Genomic DNA, 16,139 nt, shown 5'->3' with positions numbered 1-16,139 from the left:
TTTCAGGAATAATTGTAAATTGTTTTTGTCCCTGAGACCCTGTTCATCTGGAGACTCCGCTCAGCAAGTAAAGATTGTTATTTCTTTTTTACGGGGCGACCCTCAGGATTGGGCCTTCTCGCTGGCGCCAGGAGATCCGGCATTGGCTGACATTGATGCGTTTTTTCTGGCGCTCGGTTTGCTTTATGAGGAACCCAATCTTGAGATTCAGGCAGAAAAAGCCTTGCTGGCGATGTCTCAGGGCCAGGATGAGGCTGAAGTGTATTGCCAAAAATTTCGGAAATGGTCCGTGCTGACCCAGTGGAACGAGTGTGCATTGGCTGCAAATTTTAGAAATGGCCTTTCTGAAGCCATTAAGAATGTGATGGTGGGTTTTCCCATTCCCACAGGTCTGAATGATTCTATGGCCCTGGCTATTCAAATCGACCGGCGGTTGCGGGAGCGAAAAACCGCAAATTCCCTCATGGTGTTGTCTGAACAGGCACCTGATTTAATGCAATGTGATAGAATCCTGACTAGAAATGAGCGGAAAATTCATAGACGCCAGAATGGCTTGTGTTACTACTGTGGTGATTCTACACATGTTATCTCAGCATGCTCTAAACGTCTTACTAAGGTTGTTAGTCCGGTCGCCATTAGTAATTTGCAACCTAAATTTATTCTATCTGTAACTTTGATTTGCTCACTGTCATCGTATCCTGTCATGGCGTTTGTGGACTCAGGTGCTGCCCTGAGCCTTATGGATCTGTCATTTGCCAAGCGCTGCGGATTTGTTCTTGAGCCATTGGAAAATCCTATCCCTCTTAGGGGTATTGATTCTATGCCATTGGCAAAAAATAAACCGCAGTTCTGGACACAGGTTACCATGTGCATGACTCCCGAACATCGGGAGGTAATACGTTTTCTTGTTCTGCATAAAAAGCATGATTTGGTTGTTTTGGGTTTGCCATGGTTACAGACCCATAATCCAGTCTTGGACTGGAAGGCTATGTCAGTGTCAAGTTGGGGCTGCCATGGAATTCATGGAGATTCCCTGCCCTTGTCTATTGCTTCTTCTACACCTTCGGAAGTTCCGGCGTATTTGTCTGATTATCAGGATGTCTTCAGCGAGTCTAAGTCCAGTGCACTGCCTCCTCATAGGGAATGTGACTGTGCAATAGATTTGATTCCTGGCAGTAAGTTTCCTAAGGGGAGACTGTTTAATCTGTCGGTACCTGAACATACCGCGATGCGTTCATATATCAAGGAGTCTCTTGAGAAGGGGCATATCCGTCCTTCTTCTTCCCCTCTTGGTGCGGGATTCTTTTTTGTGGCCAAAAAGGACGGATCTTTGAGGCCTTGTATTGACTATCGGCTTTTAAATAAGATCACTGTCAAATTTCAGTATCCTTTGCCGCTGTTGTCAGATTTGTTTGCCCGGATTAAAGGTGCCAAGTGGTTCACCAAGATAGACCTTCGTGGTGCGTACAACCTTGTGCGCATTAGGCAGGGCGATGAATGGAAAACCGCATTCAATACGCCCGAAGGTCATTTTGAGTACTTGGTGATGCCATTTGGGCTCTCTAATGCCCCTTCAGTTTTTCAGTCCTTCATGCATGACATTTTCCGGAAGTATCTGGATAAATTTTTGATTGTTTATCTGGATGATATTCTGGTTTTTTCTGATGATTGGGACTCGCATGTGGAGCAGGTCAGGATGGTTTTTGAGATTCTGCGTGAAAATTCTTTGTTTGTAAAAGGCTCAAAGTGTCTCTTTGGTGTACAGAAGGTTCCCTTTTTGGGGTTCATTTTTTCCCCTTCTGCTGTGGAGATGGATCCAGTCAAGGTCCGAGCTATTCATGATTGGACTCAACCCTCGTCAGTTAAGAGTCTTCAGAAGTTCTTGGGTTTTGCTAACTTCTACCGTCGTTTTATCGCAAATTTCTCTAGCGTTGTTAAACCGCTGACGGATATGACCAAGAAAGGCTCTGATGTAGCTAACTGGGCTCCTGCTGCCGTGGAGGCTTTCCAGGAGTTGAAACGCCGGTTTACTTCGGCGCCTGTTTTGTGCCAGCCTGACGTCTCACTTCCCTTTCAGGTTGAGGTGGATGCTTCGGAGATTGGGGCAGGGGCCGTTTTGTCGCAGAGAGGCCCTGGTTGCTCTACTATGAGGCCTTGTGCCTTTTTCTCTAGGAAGTTTTCGCTGGCAGAGCGAAATTATGATGTGGGCAATCGGGAGTTGTTGGCCATGAAGTGGGCATTTGAGGAGTGGCGTCATTGGCTCGAGGGTGCTAAACATCGTGTGGTGGTCTTGACTGATCACAAAAATCTGATGTATCTCGAGTCTGCTAAACGCCTGAATCCTAGACAGGCCCGCTGGTCATTGTTTTTCTCCCGTTTTGACTTTGTGGTCTCGTATTTACCAGGTTCTAAGAATCTGAAGGCCGATGCTCTGTCTAGGAGCTTTGTGCCTGACGCTCCTGGAGTCGCTGAACCTGTGGGTATTCTTAAGGAAGGAGTTATCGTGTCTGCTATTTCTCCAGATCTGCGACGTGTGTTACAGAGATTTCAGGCTGGTAGGCCTGACTCTTGTCCACCTGACAGATTGTTTGTGCCTGCTAGATGGACCAGCAGAGTCATTTCCGAGGTTCATTCCTCGGTGTTGGCAGGGCACCCGGGAATTTTTGGCACCAGAGATCTGGTGGCCAGGTCCTTTTGGTGGCCTTCCTTGTCAAGGGATGTGCGGTCATTTGTGCAGTCCTGTGGTACTTGTGCTCGAGCTAAGCCTTGCTGCTCTCGTGCCAGCGGGTTGCTCTTGCCCTTGCCTGTCCCGAAGAGACCTTGGACACACATCTCTATGGATTTCATTTCTGATCTTCCGGTGTCTCAGGGCATGTCTGTCATCTGGGTGATATGTGATCGTTTCTCCAAGATGGTCCATTTGGTTCCTTTGCCTAAGCTGCCCTCCTCTTCTGATCTGGTTCCTGTGTTCTTCCAGAACGTGGTTCGTTTGCACGGCATTCCTGAGAATATTGTGTCGGACAGAGGATCCCAGTTTGTTTCCAGGTTCTGGCGATCCTTTTGTGGTAGGATGGGCATTGAGTTGTCGTTTTCGTCCGTTTTCCATCCCCAGACTAACGGACAAACGGAGCGAACTAATCAGACTCTGGAGGCTTATTTGAGGTGTTTTGTCTCTTCTGATCAGGATGATTGGGTGACCTTCTTGCCGTTGGCTGAATTTGCCCTTAATAATCGGGCTAGTTCCGCCACCTTGGTTTCGCCATTTTTCTGCAACTCTGGTTTCCATCCTCGTTTTTCCTCGGGACATGTGGAGCCTTCTGACTGTCCTGGGGTGGATTCCGTGGTGGATAGGTTGCAGCGGATCTGGAGTCATGTGGTGGACAACTTGAAGTTGTCACAGGAGAAGGCTCAGCGTTTTGCCAACCGCCGCCGCGGTGTGGGTCCCCGACTTCGCGTTGGGGATTTGGTATGGCTGTCTTCTCGATTTGTTCCTATGAAGGTCTCCTCTCCCAAATTTAAGCCTCGCTTCATTGGTCCTTACAGGATATTGGAAATCATTAATCCTGTGTCTTTTCGCCTGGATCTTCCGGTGTCGTTTGCCATCCACAACGTATTTCATAGGTCCTTGTTGCGGCGGTACGTTGTGCCTGTGGTTCCTTCTGCTGAGCCTCCTGCTCCGGTGTTGGTTGAGGGCGAGTTGGAGTACGTGGTGGAGAAGATCTTGGATTCTCGTCTCTCCAGGCGGAGGCTTCAGTACCTGGTCAAGTGGAAGGGCTATGGTCAGGAGGATAATTCCTGGGTGGTCGCCTCTGATGTGCATGCGGCCGATTTGGTTCGTGCCTTTCACACCGCTCATCCTGATCGCCCTGGTGGTCTTGGTGAGGGTTCGGTGACCCCTCACTAAGGGGGGGGTACTGTTGTGAATTTATCTTTTTGGCTCCCTCTAGTGGTTACTAGTGATTTGACTCTGGGTATGTCTGCCATCCCTTGTATGCTCACCTGGGTCGTTAGGTCAGGGGTGTTGCTATATAAGCTCCCTGGACCTTCAGTTCAATGCCTGGCAACGTTGTAATCAGAGCTAATTTGTTGTGCTCTTGTCTACTGATCCTGGTTCCTGCTAAATTAAGCTAAGTCTGCTTTCTTGCTTTTTGCTATTTGTTTTTGTTTGCATTTTTGTCCAGCTTGTACATAATCTGTATCCTAACCTTGCTGGAAGCTCTAGGGAGGCTGGAGTTCTCCCCCCGGGCCGTTAGACGGTTCGGGGGTTCTTGAATCTCCAGTGTGGATTTTTGTTAGGGTTTTTGTTGACCATATAAGTTATCTTACTACATTCTGCTATTAGTAAGTGGGCCTCTCTTTGCTAAACCTAGTTCATCTCTGTGTTTGTCATTTCCTCTTACCTCACCGTTATTATTTGTGGGGGGCTTGTATCCTACTTTTGGGGTCTATTCTCTGAAGGCAAGAGAGGTCTTTGTTTTCCTCTTCTAGGGGTAGTTAGTCCTCCGGCTGGCGCGAGACATCTAGCGACCAACGTAGGCATGTTCCCCGGCTACTTCTAGTGTTGGCGTTAGGAGTAGTTATATGGTCAATCCAGTTACCACTGCCCTATGAGCTGGATTTTTGTACGTCGCAGACTTACTTGTTCCTCTGAGACCCTCGCCATTGGGGTCATAACAGGGCAGACACCGTTAGTAGGCCCTAAACACCAATTTTTAAAAACACAGCACTTAATGAGAGCCAGAAGGTCGAAGCTCAGCTGTATTCAGTTGAGGTCAACACCAGGGAGGGGCAGACACCGTTAGTAGGCCGTAACCAAAGTTGAAGGCCAAATGCAGTTTAATATCTGATACTATAGGCCGAAAGCCAGAAGGTAGAAGCTCAGCTGTATTGAGTTGAGGTCAACACCAGGGAGGGGCAGACACCGTTAGTAGGCCCTAAACACCAATTTTTTTTTTTTAAAAAAAAAAGCTTAATGAGAGCCAGAAGGTAGAAGCTCAGCTTTATTCAGTTGAGGACAACTTGAATTAGGGACTGCAGACAGACTTAGCAGGCTGTCCCCTGTGTGGACCATGCATCCAAGACATTAACCCATTTCGCCATAAAGGACACGTAACCTTCCGTGGCCATGCCTACAGGTCCATGTGTCTGTTGTCAGGTGTACCTTTGGACTCACAGATTGACAGAGTGCATGGACAATGCGGTCTTTTACATGCTGGTGGAGGGGTGGGATGGCTTTTCTCGCAAAAGAATTGTCAACTGGGTAGCTCATAGCGTGGTACAGCGTAGTCCATCATGGCTTTATTAATATCAAATAAAAAAAAAAATAGGCTCTATGCACTGTAAAATAGGTTCCAGGGGTAAACGGGCAGCATTGTTGTGGTCAGTGGAGGAGGATTGCAAGGAGGCACCGCAGACAGGCTTACTAGGCCTAAAATACCTAAAAATAGGCTCAAGGCAGTTTCAAATTGGTTACATGGATACACAGGCAGCTTTGTGGTCAGCGGAGGAGGAGTATTGCAAGTAGGGGCCGCAGACAGGCTATCAAAGGCCTAAAATAACAAACAATAGGCTCATGGCAGTTTTACATCGGTTACATGGATACACAGGCAGGCAGCATTGTGGTCAGTGGAGGAGTAATGCAAGTAGGGACCGCAGACAGGCTATCAAAGGCCTAAAATAACAAACAATAGGCTCATGGCAGTTTTACATCGGTTACATGGATAGACAGGCAGGCAGCATTGTGGTCAGTGGAGGAGTAATGCAAGTAGGGGCCGCAGACAGGCTATCAAAGGCCTAAAATAACAAACAATAGGCTCATGGCAGTTTTACATCGGTTACATGGATACACAGGCAGGCAGCATTGTGGTCAGTGGAGGAGTATTGCAAGGAGTGTCTGACCCAGTACTCCCAAAATATAAATAGATGTTAATGTCTCGCAAAACAAACAAAAAAAAAAATAAAAAGGGTGGCATACTTAGGTACAGGGGTGGGCTCATCTGCTGAGTTTCTGACATAGTACTTTGGCAGTAAATATTTAATGGTGCCAATATAGGACACTGACCCAGACTACTTTAAGTAGCATCATAGATGTCTACAAATTGGTATTGTCAGTGCCAGACATTGAATGATGTCAGCGAATAGACTAAACATTGGTGGAGCTGTGCGAGATAATTTTGCACGTGGTAGAGCACAGTTTGAGCTGGGAGGGGGAACTCTCTTGTGGCCGGCGGTACCGCCCCAGGGCCCCTCATGTTACAACGGTGTGTCTGACGTTGGGTGCGCACCACCACCGCCAGAGACATTACTTTGTACTATGAGGGACCCAGTGGCAGTGCCGTCGACCAAAAGCGGGCACACCCACCTCTTCAGACAAACAGCACTGTAACGGGTGCTTGAGCCAAGTGGCGAGACCACGGCCCCGTGGGGGGAGTTTTCACATTGCGGGAGGTGTAAACCTGTCATATGCTGGACAAACAGCTGCTGCAAATTAACAGAATGGAACACTCAGTAAAACCAGTCCACAAGCAAGCACTTTTTATAGGAAAGCTAGGTGTCAGCCGGGAAAGGTGGGGCAAAATAATTTGAAATCCAGGAGTGGTTCATTTCAATGAAGGTGAGATCATCCACATTTTGGGTAGCCAGACGAGTCCTTTTTTCGGTTAATATTGAACCAGCAGCACTGAATACTCTTTCTGATAGCACACTAGCTGCTGGGCAAGCAAGCTCCTGCAATGCATATTCTGCCAATTCAGGCCAGGTGTCTAATTTGGATGCCCAGTAATCAAATGGGAATGACGCTTGAGGGAGAACATCGATAAGGGCTGAAAAATAGTTCGTAACCATACTGGACAAATGTTGTCTCCTGTCACTTTGAATGGATGCTGCAGTACCTGTCCTGTCTGCGGTCATTGCGAAATCACTCCACAACCTGGTCAGAAAACCCCTCTGTCCAACGCCACTTCTGATCTGTGCACTTCGAACACCTCTGCCATGTAGCCCCCTGCAGCTTGTGTGAGAACCATCACCGGCGCTGTGTGCTGGGAATGCCTGAATCAAACGGTCTACAAGAGTAGCTTGTTTGGTTGCTAATATTTGTTCGAGGTTCTCATGTGGCATAATATTTTGCAATTTGCCTTTATAGCGAGGGTCAAGGATGCAGGCCAACCAGTAATCATCATCGCTCATCATTTTAATAATGCGTGTGTCCCTTTTGAGGATACGTAAGGCATAATCCGCCATGTGGGCCAAAGTTCCAGTTGTCAAATCTGCGGTTGTGCTGGTTGGAGGGGCAGTTACAGGCAAATCTACGTCACTTGTCTCCCTTAAAAAAACAGAACCCGGCCTTGCAACGCCACTAATTTCTGTTGGCCCAGGAGAAGCTTCCTCATTCAAAAAGTACTCATCCCCATCATCCTCCTCATCCTCCTCCACCTCTTCGCCCGCTACCGCGTCCTCAACACGGCCCTGACCAGACAATGGCTGACTGTCATCAAGGCTTTCCTCTTCCTCGGCTGCAGACGCCTGCTCCTTTATGTGCGTCAAACTTTGCATCAGCAGACGCATTAGGGGGATGCTCATGCTTATTATGGCGTTGTCTGCACTAACCAGCCGTGTGCATTCCTCAAAACACTGAAGGACTTGACACAGGTCTTGTAGCTTCGACCACTGCACACCTGACAACTCCATGTCTGCCATCCAACTGCCTGCCCGTGTATGTGTATCCTCCCACAAAAACATAACAGCACGCCTCTGTTCGCACAGTCTCTGAAGCATGTGCAGTGTGGAGTTCCACCTTTTTGCAATGTCGATGATTAGGCGATGCTGGGGAAGGTTCAAAGACCGCTGATAGTTCTGCATATGGCTGGAGTGTACGGGCGAACGGCGGATATGCGAGCAAAGTCCGCGCACTTTGAGGAGCAGGTCGGGTAACCCCGGATAACTTTTCAGGAAGCACTGCACCACCAGGTTTAAGGTGTGAGCCAGGCAAGGAATGTGTTTCAGTTGGGAAAGGGCTATGGCAGCCATGAAATTCCTTCCGTTATCACTCACAACCTTGCCTGCCTCAAGATGTACAGTGCCCAGCCATGACTGAGTTTCATTCTGCAAGAACTCGGACAGAACTTCCGCGGTGTGTCTGTTGTCGCCCAAACACTTCATTGCCAATACAGCCTGCTGACGCTTGCCACTATCTGTCCCATAATGGCACACCTGGTGTGCAACAGTGGCAGCTGCGGATGGAGTGGATGTGCGACTGCGGTGTGTGGACGAGCTCTCGCTTCTGCATGAGGAGGAAGAGGAGGAGGGGGGGCGAACGCCTACAGCCAACTCTTTCCTTGACCGTGGGCTAGGCAAAACTGTCCCAATATTGCTGTCCCCTGTGGACCCTGCATCCACCACATTCACCCAGTTTGCCGTGATGGACACGTAACGTCCCTGGCCATGCCTACTGGTCCATGCATCTGTTGTCAGGTGCACCTTTGCAGTCACAGACTGCCTGAGTGCATGGACGATGCGGTCTTTAACATGCTGTTAGAGTGCTGGGATGGCTTTTCTAGAAAAGAAGTGCCGACTGGGTAGCTCGTAGCGTGGTACAGCGTAGTCCATCAGCGCTTTGAAAGCTTCGCTTTCAACTAACCGGTAGGGCATCATCTCTAATGAGATTAGTCTAGCAATGTGTGCGTTCAAACCCTGTGTACGCGGATGCGAGGATGAGTACTTCCTTTTCCTAACAAGAGTCTCATGTAGGGTGAGTTGGACTGGAGAGCTGGAGATTGTGGAACTAGCGGTGGTGCCGGTGGACATGGGTGAGTGAGAGAGGGTTGGAGATGGTATTCTTGCCGGTGCCCTACATGCAGTGTTTCCTACTGCAAACCTGGCGATTCCCTGACTTCTTTGGCCTGGCGACGAAAGCTGCACAGATACTGCAGGTGGTGCGGGAAATGGTGGGTTTACAGTGAGGGAAGGGATGTAGCGTTGCTGACTAGCTTCATTGGCCGAGGGTGCTGCAACCTTTAGGGACGTTTGGTAGTTAGTCCAGGCTTGCAAATGCATGGTGGATAAATGTCTATGCATGCAACTTGTATTTAGACTTTTAAGATTCTGACCTCTGCTTAAGGTAGTTGAACATTTTTGACAGATGACTTTGCGCTGATCATTTGGATGTTGTTTAAAAAAATGCCAGACTGCACTCTTTCTATTATCGGATACCTTTTCAGGCATTGCAGACTGAGCTTCTTTAACCGGATGACCACGCTGTCCTCCAACTGGTTTTGGTTTTGCCACGCGTTTTGGCCAGATACGGGCCCGGCAGATGGAACCTGTTGTGATGTTGATGCTTGCTGCGGCTCCTCCTCCTCCGCTTCTGAACTACTGCCACCTGCACCCTGTTCCCCCAATGGCTGCCAATCGGGGTCAACAACTGGGTCATCTATGACCTCCTCTTCTATGTCGTGTGCAACTTCGTCTGTGTCACCGTGTAAGCCGGTGGTATAGCGTTCGTGACGGGGCACCATAGTCTCCGCTGGGTTTGATTCTGCCTCAGTACACTGCGAGGGCAATGTTCTGGTCTGAGTCAAAGGAACAGCATAGTAATCTGGCTGTGGCTGTGCATCTGTGCACTCCATGTCCGATTCAACTGCTAATGGGCATGGCCTGTTAACTGTTTCACTGTCTAACCCAGGAACGGTATGTGTAAAGAGCTCCATGGAGTAACCTGTTGTGTCGACTGACGCATCCTTCACTGTTGTTCTGGGTGAAGGACACAAGGAAGCGACTTGTTCCTGACTGGGAGCATCCACTGATGATGCACTGCTCTGACATTTTGCACTTTCCGAGGAGGAGGCGAAAGAGCTAGAGGCAGAGTGAGCAATGAAAGCCAATACTTGTTCCTCCTGCTCCGGCTTCAAAAGTGGTTTTCCTACTCCCAGAAAAGAGAGCGTTCGAGACCTTATGTAGGCAGACAACGTTTTTGGCTCAACAACTCGAGACTTAGGTGCTGTACAGCTTTTACCACGACCACCTGATGCTCCACCACCACTACCATCATTACCAGCTGACAATGACCGCCCACGCCCACGACCTCTTCCACTAGACTTCCTCATTGTTTGCAAAACGTAACCAAAGTAACGCTATTTGTTACTGTAAAACAACTTTTAATTTGAACTCAAACTTCTGTAGGATTTATATATACCTTTATAGGTGCCTGACACTGAAAGGAAAATCAGGCCCAATGTTACACACTAGGTTTTCTGTGCCCCAATAATTTGAGACAGATGGCACACACAGGAGCAGCACTCAAGCAGACTTGCCAATATTTATCTCCCACTAACTATTTTTTTTTGAAAAGGGAGAATTTACCCAAAAAAAACAAAAAGGCCCAGTATTACACACTGCTTTTCGGTGGGACACAATGAGAGACAGATGCCACACACAGGACTGGCACGGAGGCAAACTTGCCAATATTTATCTCCCACTAACTATTTTTTTTTGAAAAGGGAGAATTTACCCCAAAAAAACAAAAAGGCCCAGTATTACACACTGCTTTTCGGTGGGACACAATGAGAGACAGATGCCACACACAGGACTGGCACGGAGGCAGACTTGCCAATATTTATCTCCCACTAACTATTTTTTTTTGAAAAGGGAGAATTTACCCAAAAAAACCAAAAAGGTCCAGTATTACACACTGCTTTTCGGTGGGACACAATGAGAGACAGATGCCACACACAGGACTGGCACGGAGGCAGACTTGCCAATATTTATCTCCCACTATTTTTTTTTGAAAAGGGAGAATTTACCCCAAAAAAACAAAAAAGGCCCAGTATTACACAGTGCTTTTCGGTGGCACACAATGAGAGACAGATGCCACACACAGGACTGGCACGGAGGCAAACTTGCCAATATTTATCTCCCACTAACTATTTTTTTTTGAAAAGGGAGAATTTACCCAAAAAAAACAAAAAGGCCCAGTATTACACACTGCTTTTCGGTGGGACACAATGAGAGACAGATGCCACACACAGGACTGGCACGGAGGCAGACTTGCCAATATTTATCTCCCACTAACTATTTTTTTTTGAAAAGGGAGAATTTACCCAAAAAAAACAAAAAAGGCCCAGTATTACACAGTGCTTTTCGGTGGGACACAATGAGAGACAGATGCCACACACAGGACTGGCACGGAGGCAAACTTGCCAATATTTATCTCCCACTAACTATTTTTTTTTGAAAAGGGAGAATTTACCCAAAAAAAAAAAAAGGCCCAGTATTACACAGTGCTTTTCGGTGGCACACAATGAGAGAGAGATGCCACCCACAGCAATGGCACGGAGGCAGACTTGCCAATATTTATCTCCCACTAATTTATTTTTTGGGAAAAGGGAGAATGTAGCCCAAAAAAAAAAAATGGCCAAGTATCACACAGTGGTTTTCGTTTTCGGTGCCACACAATGAGAGAGAGATGCCACCCACAGGACTGGCACGGAGGCAGAGTTGCCAATATTTATCTCCCTGCAGTTATCTCAGAAAAGTATGGCAGGCAGCTATAAAAAGGACTGCTGCACACAAAAGTGTGGACAAACACACAAGATAGCTGTGCAGAAAGGAAGGAAATACAGGATTTGTGCTTTGAAAAAAGCAGTTGGTTTGCACAGCGGCGTACACACACAGGCACAGCAACGCAGCTATCAGGGTCAGGGAGCCTTCTAAGGCAGCCCAATGAGCGACAGCGCTGAGGAAAAAAAAATGTAGCTTCCACTGTCCCTGCAAAGAAAAGGTGGTGTTGGACAGTGGAAATCGCTACAGCACAAGCGGTTTGTAGCTTTATGTACCCTGCCTATCACTATCCCTGCTTCTGAAGAAGCGGCAGCAACCTCTCCCTACGCTCACATCAGCAGCAGTAAGATGGCGGTCGGCGGGAACGGCCCTTTATAGCCCCTGTGACGCGGCAGAAAGCAAGCCAATCACTGCAATGCCCTTCTCTAAGATGGTGGGGACTGAGATCTATGTCATCACGCTGCCCACACTCTGCGTCCACCTTCATTGGCTGAGAAATGGCGCTTTTAGCGTCATTGAAATGCGACTTTGGCGCGAAAGTCGCGTACCGCATGGCCGATGCAACGCTGGGATCGGCTCGGTTTCATGAGACGCCGACTTTGCCAAAAGTCGGCGAATTATGAAAATGAACGATCCGTTTCGCTCAACCCTAATGGTGAGTATGCAATCTATGTTATATGTACTGTATGTCTGTATGTATGTATGTACTGTATGTATGTACTGTATGTGGCATGTCGCATGATGTCACATGCTGCATGATGTCGCATGTTGCATGATGTCGCATGGCGCATGTTGTCGCATGGCGCATGTCGTCGCATGGCGCATGTTGTCGCATGCTGCATGTCGTCGCATGGCGCATGTCATCGCATGCTGCATGTCGTCGCATGGCACATGTTGTCGCCTGGCGCATGTCGTCGCATGCTGCATGTCGTCGCATGCTGCATGTCGTCGCATGGCGCATGTCATCGCACGGCGCATGTCGTCGCATGCTGCATGTCGTCGCATGGCACATGTTGTTGCATGCTGCATGTTATCGCATGCTGCATGTCGTCGCCTGGCACATGTCGCATGTCATCGCATGGCGCATGTCGTCGCATGCTGCATGTCGTCGCATGGCACATGTTGTTGCATGCTGCATGTCGTCGCATGCTGCATGTCGTCGCATGCTGCATGTCGTCGCATGATGCATGTCGTCGCATGCCACATGTTGTTGCATGCTGCATGTTGTCGCATGCTGCATGTCGTCGCATGGTGCATGTTGTCGCCTGGCACATGTCGTCGCATGCTGCATGTCGTCGCATGGCGCATGTCGTCGCATGGCGCATGTTGTCGCATGCTGCATGTCGTCGCATGCTGCATGTCGTCACATGGCGCATGTCGTCGCATGCTGCATGTCGTCGCATGCTGCATGCCGTCGCATGTAGTCGCATGCTGCATGTTGTCGCATGCTGCATGTTGTCGCATGCTGCATGTTGTCACCTGGCGCATGTCGTCGCATGCCGCATGCTGCCGCATGCCACATGTTGTTGCATGCTGCATGTTGTCGCATGGTGCATGTCGTCGCATGGTGCATGTCGTCGCATGGTGCATGTCGTCGCATGGCGCATGTTCTGTATGTGTGTATGTACTGTATATGTTTTTTTTTTTTTAACATTCAACACATTAGCCGGATGATGGGACTACTACTGTCCCATCATTGGCTAGTGTGTCACTCACTGTCACTGTAAAAGGCATAGCCCGATGGAACTTGTAGTCCCATCGGACGATGCCTGCACAGAGACACACCCCAAAGACCATCCCCGCAGAAAACACCAGCACATACCGGCACGCAGAGCCCCGGTATGTGCGGGCGGCGCCGGTACGTGCCGATTCCCTGCCTAGACCCGCCCCCAGCACATGCACAGCCCTGCCCGCCCCCAGCACAGCCCCGGAGGCAGCGGGGCCGGGGCTCTGCATGCTGGCGCCGGTATGTGCGGGCCAGGGCTCTGCGTGCCGGCGCGGGTATGTGCGTGCCGGCGCCCCCCGCACATACCGCACATCACATGTGGATTCCCTGCCTAGCCCCGCCCCCAGCAAGTCCCGCCCACCCCCAGCACAGCCCCGCAGTCAGCCTCAGCCTCGCCCACAGCCCAGTCACTCTTGATGAGTGACTGCTGGCTGTGAGGCTGGCTCACGCCTGCTGCTGACGTCGCGTCAATTTCCAGAGTCTGGAAATTGATGTGACGTCGGCGGAAATAAGCGGCGGCTGCAGCCTGGGGGTCACGTGACCCGGACTCAGCCGCCGGAATAGCGCCGCTCACAGGCGAAAACGGCAACGGAAGGTAATCACACAATTCATCAGGGGCCCCAGGGGGATACATTGGGGGGTTAACTGAAAGTAGTGGACAACCCCTTTAATCTTTTTCCGGGGAGATTTAATACCACGCACATTCCAGGTCATGCATATTATTTCAGACCCCATACTCACTCATCAAGAAATGGTAAATAGTATTGACCGGGAAAAGCCTTGGGATAACACATAGAGCCCGAGAGATCCGTTGGCGGCGATTTCTACACACAGAACAGGTAAAACAAACATAGAAAAAGAAACAGAGCAAAAACCAAACAATGTAGGAGCGTAGTCCCATGCTCCTATTATCAAGTGAAAACGGGGATACCCTCTCAGATTCAGCATCCGGTATTGTTGTTAGGTTAGACACCCCACAGAAAGCTCCATTATATAATTATCCGCACAAGTACATTAGGATTTCTTTACATTGGACACCTTGTGGACCCGTAGCCACTCAGCCGCCTCCTCCAGATCAGTGAAGAATGTAGAGTAACCGTCATGAACGACCCATAGTCGGGCAGGATAAATCATGGAGTATACAACATTCCGGTCTCTAATTTGTTTCTTAATTTCCATGAACCGTGCCCGCTGCTTCTGAAGCTCCATGGATAAATCCGGAAAGATCGAAATTGTGGCATTGTGAAATTTGATGGGGCTCTTCTGCCTTGCCAGACGTAGAATAGCATCTCTATCCTTGCAGTTGAGAAGACGTGCCAAAAAAGGTCTAGGCGGAGCACCTTCCAGGGTCCAAGGGGATTACAAATCAACATGCAGCCCACACTTTAAAGGGGTCTAAGTGGCAGGATACCATTAGGAATTGGGAGCTCTCCCAGGGTACGTCTTCTCTCTTCACCTACATAGCCACGCCCCTCACTATGTATATTTTTTGCCAAAAATACAAAGTAAATGTGTCATCTTTAGTCCTTGTAGAGATCATTTAATCTTCAACTTACTTAACTATTCACAATAACAGTAATTTTGGCTAGAGGTGCCAAACTTTGACATGACGCTGTAAAAGTTGATCAGCAATTTCCATTTTTCCAACAAAATTTACATAACCATTTTTTTAGGGACCACATCAGTTGAAGTGACTTTGGGGGGGAAAATACTCAAAAGTGACACCTTTCAAAAAACTGCACCCCTCAAAGTCCTCACAACCACATTCAAGAAGTTTATTAACCCTTCTGGTGCTTCACAGAAAATAGTGCAATGTGAAAGGATAAATGACCATTTACTTTATTTTCGTAAAATTTTTACTTTAGCCCCAAATTTTGTATTTTCACAATGGTAACAGGAGAAAATGGAAATTACAATTTGTTATGTAGTTTCTCCTGTGCCTAAACAGTGAAACCCCCCCCACAAGTGACCAGATTTTGTAAACTAGACCCCTCAAGGAATGTACCTAAATGTGTGGTGAGCGCCTTGAATCCCCAGGTGCTTCATAGAAGTTTATAAAGTAGAGCCATGAAAATAAAAAAAAATCAAATTTTCCCCACAAAAATGTTCTTTTAGCCCAAATTTTTTTATTTTCATTTTTAAGTTTGGCTGCAGTCACACACTAAAAGACACTTATTACTGCTTCGCAATATTTTGAGAGCTATAATTTTCCTATAAACCTGCCAACAGAGTCATGTGATGGCTTCTTTTTTTGTGGGACAAGGTTGATGTTTTTATTAAATACATGCAAAGTTCATATTTGCGCAAATAGACCAGATAGAGGGAAAAATTCCCTACCAGATATACAGATATATATATATGCACCAGGATGGAGTGTACAAGTTGACACAATATATTCAATGCCACCTATTATTCATTTACCTGTGTGTCAGGATGATGCTGCAGGGATGGTGGTTCCAAATGTGGAAGGTCCTTGCGGTATGCACTAGTTTGTGCATGCCAGATTCCACCAAACAGAGAAGGCTTCCTTGCTGGTGGGGCGCCGTCCCGGCCAGTGACAGACGCCCCTGATTGTTGGTAACAAGTTACCGCCTGTGGGTGTCCAGGTCAGAAGCCGGCGAACAGCCAGCAAGGTGCAGGAAGCTGCAGGACCTTGCGTGATGTCACGGTCACGTGATACCTCACGGGACTGGCTATGGCTATGGAGCGCCCTACGGACCACAATCCAACGCGTTTCGGAATCACTGATTCCTTCATCAGGAAATTTTCACCAAATTTCAGTTTTTTTCACAAATAAACGAAGGTAATATCAAAGAAATTTTACCAGTATCATGAAATACAATATGTCACAAGAAAACAA

This window comes from Ranitomeya variabilis, chromosome 8 (genome assembly GCF_051348905.1).
Source record: "Ranitomeya variabilis isolate aRanVar5 chromosome 8, aRanVar5.hap1, whole genome shotgun sequence".
In the NCBI taxonomy this organism is placed as follows: Eukaryota; Metazoa; Chordata; class Amphibia; order Anura; family Dendrobatidae; genus Ranitomeya; species Ranitomeya variabilis.
This window is presented reverse-complemented; position numbering follows the sequence as displayed.